This window comes from Chrysemys picta, chromosome 8, assembly GCF_011386835.1.
Source record: "Chrysemys picta bellii isolate R12L10 chromosome 8, ASM1138683v2, whole genome shotgun sequence".
NCBI classification, from domain to species: Eukaryota; Metazoa; Chordata; order Testudines; family Emydidae; genus Chrysemys; species Chrysemys picta.
This window is the reverse complement of record NC_088798.1, coordinates 95,519,320-95,532,743: the sequence shown is the minus strand read 5'-3', so window position 1 is coordinate 95,532,743 and position 13,424 is coordinate 95,519,320. Positions and strand designations below refer to the sequence as shown.

Here is a 13,424-nt window from a genome sequence, read left to right as displayed (position 1 = left end):
AGAGGTGCTGGGCAAACTCCCACTGAAATGCTATTGAAGCACTGTGAAAAGTCACACCACTTATTAGGTGCCTTAATATGGATTTAGGTGCCTAATTATATATCCTGTGTCTGTGGAAGAGCTTCCATATGTCTTCCACATTCTATGGCATGAGGTCTGCCATTTGGAATATGAGAACAGCTGGGGAGAGAGGAAGGGTTGAGGAGGAATAGATACATCATTGAATCATTCTCACCCATGTAATTCTAGGCTTGGTTATGTCTGCATCTGTCTGCTGTGTGTGATTCCTCATCCCCTGCTGGAAAACACCACATGACTGCAACAAGAGACAGTCTGACTGAGTAGCAGATGCTACTTGTAGAAAAAATAACATTCTCTGGCTCAAACAGCTTATTTCATTCAAGATATTGTGAGCTATTCTCACAAGACTTTGGTCAAAACTATGGAAATCAGCATTGATATAATATACCTGGACTTCTGTAAGTCATATGACTAGGTACTGCATGACATTTTGATTAAAAGTCTAGAATGATACAAAATTAACATGGCACACATTGAATGGATTCAAAACTGGTTAATCGCTAGGTCCCAAAATGTAGTTGTAAATGGGGATTCATCACAGCATTTCTAATGGGGTCCCACAGGAAGGAATCAGTTCTTGGTCCTACACTTTTTAACATTTGTATCAGTGACCTGGAAGAAAACATAAAATATCACTGACGGATGGTCACAAAAATTGGGTGAGTGGTAAATAATGAAGAGGATGGGACACAGTTACAGAGCAAGCTTTATAAACTGGCTTGGTAAACTGGGCACAAGCAAACAATTTGTGTTTTAATATAGGTAAATGTAAATCATACATCTAGGAACAAAGAACGTAGGTCATTCTTACAAGATGGTGGACTCTATGCTGGACGGCGTGACTCTGAAAAAGATTTGAAGGTCATCGTGGACAATTAGCTGAACATGAGCTTCTGATGTAACAAATGGCAAGTGAGATCCTTGGATGCATAAACAGGGAAATTCTAGTAGGCAGAGAGGTTGTTTTACATCTGTTTTTGGCACTGGTGCAACTGCTGCTAGAATATTGTGTCCAATTCTGGTGTCCACTATTCAAGAAGGATGTGGATAAATAGGAGAAGGTTCAGAGAAGAGCCACGAGAATGACTGAAGGACTAAAAAACCTGCCTTATAGTGATAGACTCAAGGAAAGAAGGTTAAAAGATGACTTGATCACAGTCTACAAACACCTACATGGGGAACAAATATTTAATAATGGGCTCTTCAGTCTAGCAGAGAAAGATATAACAGGATCCATTGACTGTAAGCTGAAGCTAGACAAATTCAGACTGGATATAATGCATAAACTTTTAATAGTGAGGGTAATTAACTGTTGGAACAATTTACCAGATTCATGGTGGATTCTGTATCACACACAATTTTTAAATCAAGATTTTAAAAAATAAAATAAAATGCTTAGTTTGAAAAAAAAATTGAGATATCCTATCTCCTAGAACTGGAAGGGACCTTGAAAGGTCATTGAGTCCAGCCCCCTGCCTTCACTAGCAGGACCAAGTACTGATTTTGCCCCAGATCCCTAAGTGGCCCCCTGAAGGATTGAACTCACAACCCTGGGTTTAGCAGGCCAATGCTCAAACCACTGAGCTATCCCTCCCCTAAAAGGAAGGATGGCTCAAAAGGAATTATTTGTTTTGGGAAGTTTTATGGCCTGTATTATACAGAAGGTCAGACTAGATGAGCACAGTGGTCCCTTCTGGCCTTGGAGTCTATGAAACTGGGTTAAATTCAGGGCAATCACCTCTGTTGTGAACAAAAGAGATTTTTATTTGTTCTTACAAAGAAAAGATAAATATCTGTCACTCTCTTCTGGGGGGAAATGAAAGTAGTTCAGTATCCGTCGCCCCTTCTATCTTTTTCCTCTCTGCTGAGGCTGACAAAAGAAAAACCAGTTGTTATAGTGGCTTTTCCCAATCCCTGGTCCAGCCAGTCTTTATTCATAAAAGTATGCTGAACACTTGGGACAAAGTTCTCCTTTCAAAACAGATTTACTGTGACAATCTTAGTACCTTTCCCAGACCTGAAGAAGAGCTCTGTGTAAGCGCGAAAGCATGTCTCTCTCACCAACAAAAGTTGGTCCAATAAAAGATATTACCTTACCCGCATGTCTCTCTAAATTACATATACACACACATTTGCAAGAACAAAAAGCACACAAACTCGGGCTGTTGCCAGGGTCCATGGCAGAAGGCTACCCTGAATAGCTGCATAGCTGACTACCCTGAAAACATGCAGAGATCTGACTCTACAGGGCCTCCCAGCAAGAATCATGGAAGGTTTAATGAGGAATGGTACACATTCTTACGCAGCAATACTCACCACCCTATGGCCTCTGCACACAGACTCCCGAGCATTTGACTCCTACTCTCAGAGGAAGAAATTGCACCAGGGAACATGTTATGCAGAAGGTCAGACTAAATGATCTAATGGTCCCAGCTGAATCTGTTGTGGAGTTTGTAAGAGAACAGGGGACTTGGCCTTTACAGGTTCAGATAGCAAGACAGACTCTAATCTTTTGGATGGATGTATTTCTGCAGGCTGTTTGCAGCCGGAATTTGGACTTTTTCGACAGCATACCTGGGCATGTTTGGCGCCCATTTGGGCAGAATCACACCTGTTTTCAGAACATGGCCCATAATGTAATTTTCATTCCATGAACTCCAAAGGAAGTCCAAGCATGGAAGAAGTGCAGACATCCACCTTGTGGCTAAGAGATCTATATGTGGATCAGAGCAGAGCCTTCACATTGCAATCGAATTGTCTTACAAAGAGTCATGTAAAATGGCCTTCTTCAGCGGCAGAGAGGGATTTGAAGGAGGGAAAGTATGGACAGGTGCAAATTGAACATTTGCCATTAGCAGAAAGACCACACTATTTGTGGATTAGACAAAAACATGAATAGTATGAGCTCAGCTGATCTTTAATTGGAAGGGCCCTTAAACATAAATCCCCCAGTAATGTGGAGCATGTGCATACTGCTATTGTGGGGAATTAGTAGAGACAATCTTTTAGACTCAATGAAACAAATATTCCTGATGCAAGCTGAGCTGTTAGTTTTTGAAATTCTCATTTGGCATACAGTATAGCAGAGAGTTTATGTTCTCCTGAGATATCACACAGCTGATGTTCTGAGCATGCCAAAGTGGGGTGGGTACCACATACCATAGTCTGGATGAGTCTTCTTATCAGACCAAGTGGGTATTGGCAATATTGTTTCCTTAAAAGATTTATAAAGGTGAAGAGCCAGTGAGGTCAGTTTGGAAAATTTAGAAATGGGTTGTTTCTCAGAACCCCTGTTTGTTCAATGGGACAGTGTCAATTATGTACAAAGCAGCACAGAATCTTTAATTCTTGTTTCTTTGCAAAATACGATCTTAACTGGGTCATGCTGGCTAGTAGCACTTTAGACAGCAAAACACTGATCAGTAGCAATAAAACTGAATCAAAAACCCCTCAGATGAACACCACGCACTTGGACAGCAGTCAGAAATCCAAACTCAAATTTTACAGATTAAACGTATGCTTATAATGGGCCAAGCCAGTTAGGATTTCTTGGCTTGTAACACAGTGGCTAATTTTCTTCATCTTATCGTTGTCATCTAAGGGTAGTTCTTTCAATGCTGTGGGGAGCGGAGGGGAAGGTCACAGTTTAAATTAAATGTAATACAAATCTGCAACAATGGAATGCATGTGGTCAAGTTAACCTAATTTGTGTATGAGAGAAAAATGAGGTATCAGCTATATAATGCCATATGCATGGTCTTACACGGTGTGGCATACAGAATTTATATTTTCTATCTTATGATATCACCCAAGAGCATATATAGAACTTGAACTGGGGCATTATATACAAAACAGCATTTAATTTTTTTTAATTATTTGTCATTCTAGATTACTTTGGACTGAATGACAATGACAGCTTGGAACCTAAAATAGTGGGCCAGATCCAGGACTTGTGTAAATAGATGTAATTCCATTGACTTCCAGTTTACACCCGCTGAGGATCTGGCCCAATTCTCAACATATGGAACTATTCAGTGCCAAAAATGCAAACACTTTATGGCCATAACATTACCATCCTGCTGCCAGTTAAGGATTTTCCAGACCACCAAAAAATGTGCTGATCAGACTATTTATAAAGCACTGGACCATGTTAATTTTTTTTTTTTTTTTTTTTTTTTTTTTTAAATATAAATGGCTTTTGCCACAACAAAATTAACATTTCATTGTTCTGGTTTTGTTTTTTTAAACTTTTTATTAAGGCAAAGTTACAATATTCAGTGTAGTATGTTCTTATTCAGGATCAAGTTATGTACAGAGAACCTGACTAAGGATTCTGGCCTGCTGGCTGGGGAGCCCTCCTCCTCGAAGTATGGCAGAAAGGATGAACACATTTCTAAATAAGTATGTAACTCTGAGGTTCTACTGGACACCTCGGGGATGGAGGTTGTCTGTAACTCTGAAATATCAGTAAATCTGAACAAGATGTTATGGACTTCAGCAGTGGGGGCGGGGTGGGGTGTGTGTGTGTCAGGGTTTGTGACCCTCCAGAGCACCAGGGCTCAGCTTTAGATCTGGGGGAAGTGCTGGTGCTTGGGGCTTCAGCCCCATGGCTCCGTTCCTGGCTTCTGCCTCATGAGGGGTGCCAGGGTTCAGGGCTTCAGCCCCATGGCTCCATTCCAGGCTGAAGGCCTGTGGGGGCGAGGGGGGGGCCACCGGGGCTCCCCAGGGATCTGCTCACAATTTCAGTCGAAGGCATCGGAGCCTGGAGATTTAGCAATGAGGGGAGCGCTGGGGCTGAAACCCAAGCCCCAGCGTCCCCCATGGCGCTAAAGCCAGGAAAGGAGCCACAGGGCTGAAGCCCCAAGTCCCATCATCCCTTGCAGAGCTGAAGCTCTGAGCTGTGGTGCTCCCGAGGGTCAGAAGCCCTGGGGACCCTGAGCCCCACCCCCTGCCCGGAGCCCTGCCCCACCCCTCACCTTGCGGCTGCAGTCCTAACCCCCACCCACCAGCTGAAACTCTGCCCCAGGGCCACAGGTGCTGCCTTCCTACAGGTCCCAGGGGCGCTCAACCTCCTGCTCCACCCCAGGCCCCGCCCCCCATTTGACCCATTCCCCTAACCCCCCCCTGCCCTGCCTCTTCCCACCCCCACCCCACCTCTCCCCCCCCACAAGTGCACCCTGTCCCAGCTCCTCCCCCTAGTGCCTCCTGCACACCACAGAACAGCTGATCACAACAGGCAGGAGGTGCGGGGGAGGGAGGAGAGCTGGTAGTTGGTAGGGGCTGAGCACCCACTATTTTTTTTCCGTGGGTCCTCCAGCCCAGGAGCACCCACAGAGTTGGTGCCCATGCCCAAGGCTAAAGCCCCAAGGCAGTAAAGTATTTGCTTGTGTTTGTATGTATCTGTCTGTCTCCACTGCTGCCTGATTACTTCCAATTCCAGAGGATGTCTGGTTGACTGGAAAATCCATAACTCTGGTATTCATATCAGAGTACTTGGTGTGAAAGCTTTTCCATCACAAAGACAGTCCACATTATACCACACTTCCATAGGAGGAGGGGGGTCACACATTTCCAATAATCATAGAAACATAGGGCTGGAAGGGACCTCAAAAGGTCATCTAGTCCAATGTTGGGGATTCTACAACCTCCCTTGTAAGTCTATCCCACATCTTAACTATCCTTGTAGTTAGAAAAAAAATTCCCTACTTTCTAATCTAAATCTCCCTTGCTGCAGAATGAGCCGACTACTTCTTTTCCTACCTTCATTGGACATGGAGAATAATTAATTGCCATCCTCTGTATAACAACTCTTAACATATTTGAAGACTTATCAGGTCTCCCCTCAGTCTTCTTTTCTCAAGACTAAATATGCCCAGTTTTTTAAGCTTTGAAGATGTATATTCCCTTTCCCATATAGAGACCCACTCATCCAGATCAATTTCTTTGTCCTAATCCCTCTCTGATCATTTCATCTGTGTTGTTTTCTTATCAATATCTTTTTCAATCAAAATTGTGATTATATAAATTCTAGCTTGCTCAACTGTGATTAAAGTTCTAGACAGAACTACCTGATATCTAGATTTTATTATAAAATATTTAACTTGTAAATATTGAAAATATGGGATCTTTATATTGTTTACATTATTACATATCTCCTGGTATGATTTCAAATCAGGACCCAGGAACAGCTGTCAGAATTGAGTAATTTCACTCTCAGCTTTTACTACAATGAGTAGTCACTCAAATATTTCCTAGAGAGAAATTTCTGATTGTTAATGCAAGTAGCTAAAAGAGAGGACTTTGGTGACAGGAATTTAGAAAATTTGTCCAAAGCAGCTAAAATGGCCTAGGTGAATGGGTGACTTTTTATTTTTGGTAACTTACATTTCTTTTTAACCCAACAGTTGTACAAATAGCTATAACTAGACCTCAGTCATGTTCATGATCTACTGCTAACCCAATTGGTCACATCTTTTAGTTGTGATTCAGAATATAATGAAATAATAATATGCCAAATTAGGGAAAGCTAGTCTACCCCACTTTGTAGTCTTATAGAAAACTTTAGAACTTTATGTTCCATATGAATTTTAATAGCACATCCTGCAATGTTTAATGTCATGTCACAGATACAAACAGGAATGCACTGAAGCAAAAAATAGTACTTTTGGGAGGACATTAATCTTTACTGTATCTACCTTCCAGAGACAAGAAATTTGATATTCGTTCCATTCCTCCAAGTCTTTTATTATTTTATTCCCCATTGGAGGGTAATTTGCATTTAAAAGATTTTTAAAAGATCCAAAAGCCCACTGAAGTCAATGGCCGTCATTCAATGGACTTTGAGAGGCTTTGGATCAGGCCCTAAATCAGCCAGGAGGAAATGGAGAAGAAATATCCAAAGCAATTCATTTTCCACATACTATTGAAACTAATGTATCCCTATTTTCAAGAAAGTTTTACATTTCTACTGATTCTACTGTATAAATGGTGATGAACAATGAGCAAAGAATACTGATGAACTGAAGAAGGTCAGCAGACAGGGAATGTAGGTGTCCTTAATTGTATGGTTCCCTGCTACTATAATCAACTCTAGGCATTGGAATCAGTATTTTTGCCTTGCCGTTAAAGGTTCAGATCTTACACGGCTGTAAACTGGCATGATTCCATTAATTTCAAAAGCTGATTTATACCAGCTGAGGATCCAGCTAAACGCTACTGGTGAGCAAATTCAAACATTATTGAAAAGTTTATAAAGGCACTGCTTACAAATAGGGGGAAAAGGGGTTATGTCTATTATTTTAAAGGCCTGAAATGTTTTCATTATGTTAACAGCAGTTCTTCCCCCATCTCCAGGGCCTTAAATTAGAAATTTGGGTCTTGTCTCCCTTGGAAGACCCTATGGCTAATTGGAGAAACAATGAAATGATCACATCAAAATACTAAAGAAGTGAAACTTAGTCACATAAATCGAAAACTGTTTTTTATTAAGGCTGTTTAAAATGTCTGAGGGATGATTAGACTTGACAGTAATGATATTCCTAACCCAGGTTTTTTCCTTTGCAGGTCACTTTTAAAGCTACTGAGCATGCTCACTGAGGATGGACTCTTCAGAGATTTTAGCTGCTAAAAATTAAAGAAGTCTCTGCGTACATGCAAACTGCAATTTTCCAAAGACTTATAGTTTGGCCAATTTGGACAGATTTTTACAAGGGACAGCAAAAAGCTCAACCCTGCCATAAAGGCCATTCCCTGGGGAATTTAAACTTTCTGTTCCAAGGCATGGGATCACTAGAGCTGTTCAAATAAAAAGTTATCAGAATTTTTTAAACACAGGCAAAACAAAATATTTCCCCCTAGCTTCTTTTCTGAAACTATTGAGCTGTTTTGGCTGAAGTTTAAAAAAAAAAAAATAATCATCATCATCCTGAGGCAGACACAAGGCATGGAAAACGTCAGCCTAAACGGTTAACATTTGGCAAAGTTGTAAGCAAATGAAGACAGAGTCTTCTAATGTGAGGTATCAGGCAGCCTATAATTTTGCCTATTGTAGGCCAGATTCTGATACCCTTACTTAGTGAGGCCACTGGTGGATTTAAAGTGTTATTCAGCATGAGAAAGACATCAGGATCTGGCCCTCTGTATGTTATGACTTGTACCTAAACACCAACTAATGCAAAATATTCATAACGAGAGTCTTGAGTCTATAGGTTTTGCCCTCAATTTTTGTAAATATGATCAGTTTTATGAAAGACCTGTGCAATCTTGTGTGTCGTGTCACTTGAAAACAAGACCACTTCTAAGTGGGAGAAAAAAAAAACCCACTGTCACTCAAAATGGATCTCTTTTTAAAAAAAATATGTACCAAGATATTTTTAAAGTTTGAATTTCAATATTTTGTTTTGATATTAAGTTTCACATCAACATGCACAACGTTTTGAAATTCTGTGTAGTTTCTTTTTTTTTAAAATTACCAGTGTGTGAAAAAAATTGTAAAGGACAAAATAACCTGCAGCTCTATTATGAATTGTTTTCTGCAATACCTTGTGAAGAAAATTTTGTTGTTGTTGTTGTTTCCACACAGCTCTGCTCAATCCCTGCAATACTGGCATAAAATGCTGCTATAGAGAGTTATTTCTGAGATAAGCATCTTGTTAATGGGCTTCTGCACAACAGGGACAGAAATTTCAAGGCCATTATTGCCCCCGTGATTTTCACAGGAAATAATTGTGTAGATCAAGACCTTAAAATAATAATAAAGGTTCAAATCAGCTACTGAAAGGAGCATATAAATAAAACTACATTGCTGCTTGTCCAATATGTTATAGTAGTATAATTCCAGCACATTCTGAACTATAAAAGGATTCTTTTCACTTATAAAATATTATCTCAATATATAATGTCCTTTTTCTAAAACCTCCTCTGCTAACAGACAATATTACATTTTCTGATAGTGCACTTACTCGTTTAATACTGCAAAACTGATCAAAAGGCAATGCCCAGGAAACAAACACCATCCCTTCCCCCACCCTCTTTTTTTATTTCAGGTATAGCTGTTTACAATAGGGGATGGGGACTGTGCTTATAATTCACACTCAACAGGTTGGCTTAAAACATCGATTTTTCCAAACATTCCAAAATTTCCCAAACATTATGCAGGATCATTGAACTTTACATCGATGGTCTTTCTCCCACCTCGCTCCAGCATCACTAAATTCCTCTAGCTCTGTAGCTTTCCGTTCACCGTCACAAAGGCAAGTTACCTCCAGAAGTGCACACACATTTACAGCAATTAGAAGCAATCAGTGTAATTTATATAGCTCATCAGCATGAGCATTCATCAAATCAGCATCCAGCTTTATCAACAATGATTGCAAAAACACAACAGCCCGGAGCCCTGGCTGCAAACAACCATAATTACCTGCATCCCACTACTTGACCAGTCTCCCTTTGTGCTTCCCATGAACGAGCTTGTCTTTTTCACTAACTATTGCAGAGAATGCTGTTTCCCTTGCAGTGCCAGCACGTAGCAGAGGCTTGCTATTATTCCTTTACACAGACCCAGGCAGTCTAGAAGGAACTCTTTCCTTACTCTCAGCCGCAGATTAAACTCTTCCAGTTTCTGCAGTTCCCCTAGCTACTTTTAGACGGTAAAGGTAACTGGGAGAGCTCCCTGTCCAATCAGATGAAGGGAGGTGGGGTTAGAATAATGAACCTGAAGCTCTGGCGTCAGAGTAGAAGCATTTCAGCATGACCCAGATCTCCTCCTGCAAAAGGGGGGAAGAAAACACCAGCCAACCCTGGTCAAAAGAATAACAGGCAGTTTATGCCACTGCTTACAGTACTAGTCAAGAGTGAGCTGGCAGTTAGAAAGAATCTTCAAGGTACAGACACAGCATCTAGGACAGCCAGGTATTCATAACACCTTCAGAGGTGTTATGAATACCTGGCTGTCCTAGATGCTGGGAGGGAGCAGAGCTAAAGGGGGAACCTCATGTGATTTGTCTTTTACTTAAGAACCTGAGATGGATCCAAACTAAAATCCCCAGAACTGAATGCCCCAGACTTTAGCAATGGATCTGAATGTTGTGGTCTAGACCCAGCTCTGTGAAGGCGCTGTCTTTACAGCATCCAGTCTGAGCTTGTACCTTCCGACAGAGATTGCTTTCCTTTCGGATGCTGTAAAGAGAAGCAGCTGGAGAATCCATCAGCTGTTCTGCTGCTCCACTTCCCCAAAAGTGGAAAAGCTTTTTTTTTTTAAAGTCAGCTACAGATGATGCTATGGAAACTCTCCTGGATTTATTACTTCACTGACTGTTTGAAGTTACCAATAGGAATTTTTATATTTTAATATTTAACTGCAGCTTGCATTTATCTTACAGATGTGAGATACACCACAAATCCAATGGCAGAATTTATCCTTGGATTTGTTATCCTACGAAGAGATAATAAGGCCCATGCTGAATGAAATCAGAACAGAAGAACTGTGACTCTCAGTCCTGATACTGCTAATAACTAGTTGAGCATTTTCCTTTGCTCAACTGAAGGACTCTGTTTTGGGAGCAGTGGGATCTGAATTTATGGCAGAATTTAAGGTAAAAGGGAGCATCCCTTGAACACAAGCACATGGATTAGTTAGGGAAATACATATATTCTTAGCACATGAAAAACATCTAACGTGAATTTACAACCAAGAGCCAATTTTTATAACTGGAATCTACAATAGAAATGCTGACAGACTAACAATATCATTAATAACTCCCAGTCCTATGTTCACTGGGAAAACTTAGAAGGTTATTTAGTACAGTGGTTTTCAACCTGTGGTCCGTGGATCCCTGGGGGGTCTGCAGACTATATCTAAGATTTCTAAAGGGGTCCGGCACCTCCATTTGAAATTGTTTAGGGGGCCACAAATGAAAAAAGGTTGAAAACCACTGATTTAGTAGAACGGAAGAGTTGCCTTGCATGGGTACCGTTGAAGGCTAGTGATATCTGAAAGTGAACCGGCAGAACCAGCACAAAGATGTCATTGGCGCCAATTCACAACAGTGGATAAACATCGCACTGTGTCAGAATCAAAACACATACCCCGTGGAGCTTCCACTGATGGGCCCCGCTTGCAGCTTTTACCACTCTTTTACATATACACAATTGCTACATCTAAATAAAAGAACTGCTTTCCTTTTTGTGAAGATACCCAGGGGAAAAAGCTCTCAGTCTGAGTCATTAGGGGTTGACAACAGGAAAACAAACTTATATTGAAGATAATGCAAGTGCTGAAGGAAAAGGTCACTAAGCACTACCAATTCCCAAGGAGTACAATGCTGCATCTTCCAGTGGTGTCCTGTGAGAAGCAGAATAAACTCCGAGCTCAACAGCAGGCCCTGGCACAACTCCTTCTCCAGCAACTAGGCTTAAAGAAGGTGAAGGAGTGCAATTCTAAACAATCCCAAAGGGCACAACTTCCTCTGACATGCACATCTAATACAGGCCAAGTAAACGGGAGTCTTTGGTTAATGCACTAAGATTCAGTATTTAAGCACAAACAGGTGAATTGGATGGGTATCTGCTTGAAATTTACTCAGAGTCCTCCTCTTCCACTAGACTTTTACATAACACTGTAACGGATTCTTTGTGGACCATTCTCTACTTCTGTTGTTCCAAAGTTCTAGGCAGGAATACAGAGGGGATCTTTCCAGGGCACCACAGTACCCAGTGGGAGCACGTTCACCTGTTCTTAGTATATCTAGGACTCCAAACAGAAATATTTGGTAGATACAACTTTGACAAAATCTGTCTCACTCTATTATATTTTTAGTGCACACATGTGGAGGGACTAGCACATTTAACTAATGCCAGTTCAGTGGATGAACTACAGAAATTCTACTTTAATAGAAGTCCCATTACACTAAAAGAATAATGTTCTATGGTACTGGATGGCCAATAGTATTAGTAAATGTTCACAGAGCCTTTCATCCTAACTGGCTGGTTCAAATCAGTCTAAGGGTTGGTAATGACTGAAAGATGTTATGCTATGTTATTCAATGGCTTGTGTGAAATGAGTCTGTGACCCCAATCTAGTTCCCATGTCACCACTCGTTGTTGGTCCTTGCAGACAAGCCAAGGAGTAAATGGCCCTGGAAATGTAACTTCTGTATCTTTGTATGCTTTTTAGTACATGGATCCTATGGGGCTATGCAGTCTAGAAATACTTTGAACGGTAATGGTCCCTCCAGGACAGGGATGCTTCGGGGAGCTGGAACTGCTGCAGTAACTGTTGTGTGGATAGAGAACTGTTCTCTGCAGCTGTCAATCTGTTATTTTTCAGAAGCACTAAATTCTTATTGTTTTAAAATTAGTATTTGATTCCCAACACTGGTAGAGCTGTTAGATTTCATGTGATTTTTGCTTAACAAGCTAAAAATATAGCCTTAATGAACTGCCTTAATGTGGAGTATCCCACAGTCTTCCTTAATTAATTTCAATAGTAAAGTAATGTGAGTTAAGCCCTTGATATTGAAGAGCTCTAAAAACGTACTTCGGAAACACATACCTCCATTGTTGTAAAACTGAAGAGGTTTGGTAAAGACAACACACTTATACCCATACTGCTATTGACAGTCTAGTATCAGAGGACAAAGTTTCTTCTGGTTTTCAGTGACTGAAACTGCCAAGCACCTACTTGCTAATCACATGTTTTCACAACAGGATAAAGTGAAACTCTTCCCACGCTATCACTTATTACGTCACTAAACACAACTATTGAATCAACAAAACAACCGATTACTCTGTCCAAAGTGTCCACAAAGTCATTTATTGTAAATGTTATTTTGGTCAAGAATTTACAGTAATTTTAGACAAAGTGGTAGGAAGGCAATATGGGCTGAACACACAAATGGGCGCCAGAAACTCTGGAGTTCAATCCCAGCTTTGCACTAACTTGCTGTGTACCCTTTGGCAAGTCATTTTGCCTCCCTGTGTGCCACAATTTTGTTATATGTAAAGTGTGGAATAATAATAACCCATGATATTTCATGTATCTGTTAATATTTGTACAATGCTTCCAATGATGTAAAGAGCTACAGAAGATATGTTTATATACATGTAAATAACACACCAAATTAGAGGAGAGACTTTGCCATTGGTGAGCAGATCCTTATCCCATACAGAAGTCAGTAGACTGTTAAACATCAGGAATTGACTTAAAATCTTATTTTTAATAAATCTAAATATTAGTGATGAAAAAGAACTATTAGATCATTTAGACCCCGTAACTTTAAGCAGCTATATACAGGAAAGAAGAGATACCGGCTGTGAACAATGTAAATTCAACTGTGACTACCTTA

The 13,424-nt window shown here is 40.6% G+C and overlaps 1 protein-coding gene across 8 annotated transcripts in view; it reads right to left on the bottom strand.

Annotated features, from left to right (window-relative positions):
• SHROOM1 (shroom family member 1) overlaps positions 1-9,756 on the bottom strand; it is a 77,999-nt gene extending 68,243 nt beyond the window's left edge. For 2 of the 8 annotated variants that reach the window (XM_065555917.1, XM_065555918.1), the window contains exon 1: positions 9,500-9,718. The gene's annotated coding sequence lies outside the window, so the exon portion shown is untranslated. Of the gene's footprint in view, positions 1-235; positions 317-9,273; positions 9,345-9,499 lie in introns of those variants that run through there. The other 6 variants (XM_065555915.1, XM_005302834.4, XM_065555919.1 and 3 more) reach the window with 6 other exon arrangements.
• Positions 9,757-13,424: the final 3,668 nt, after the last annotated feature.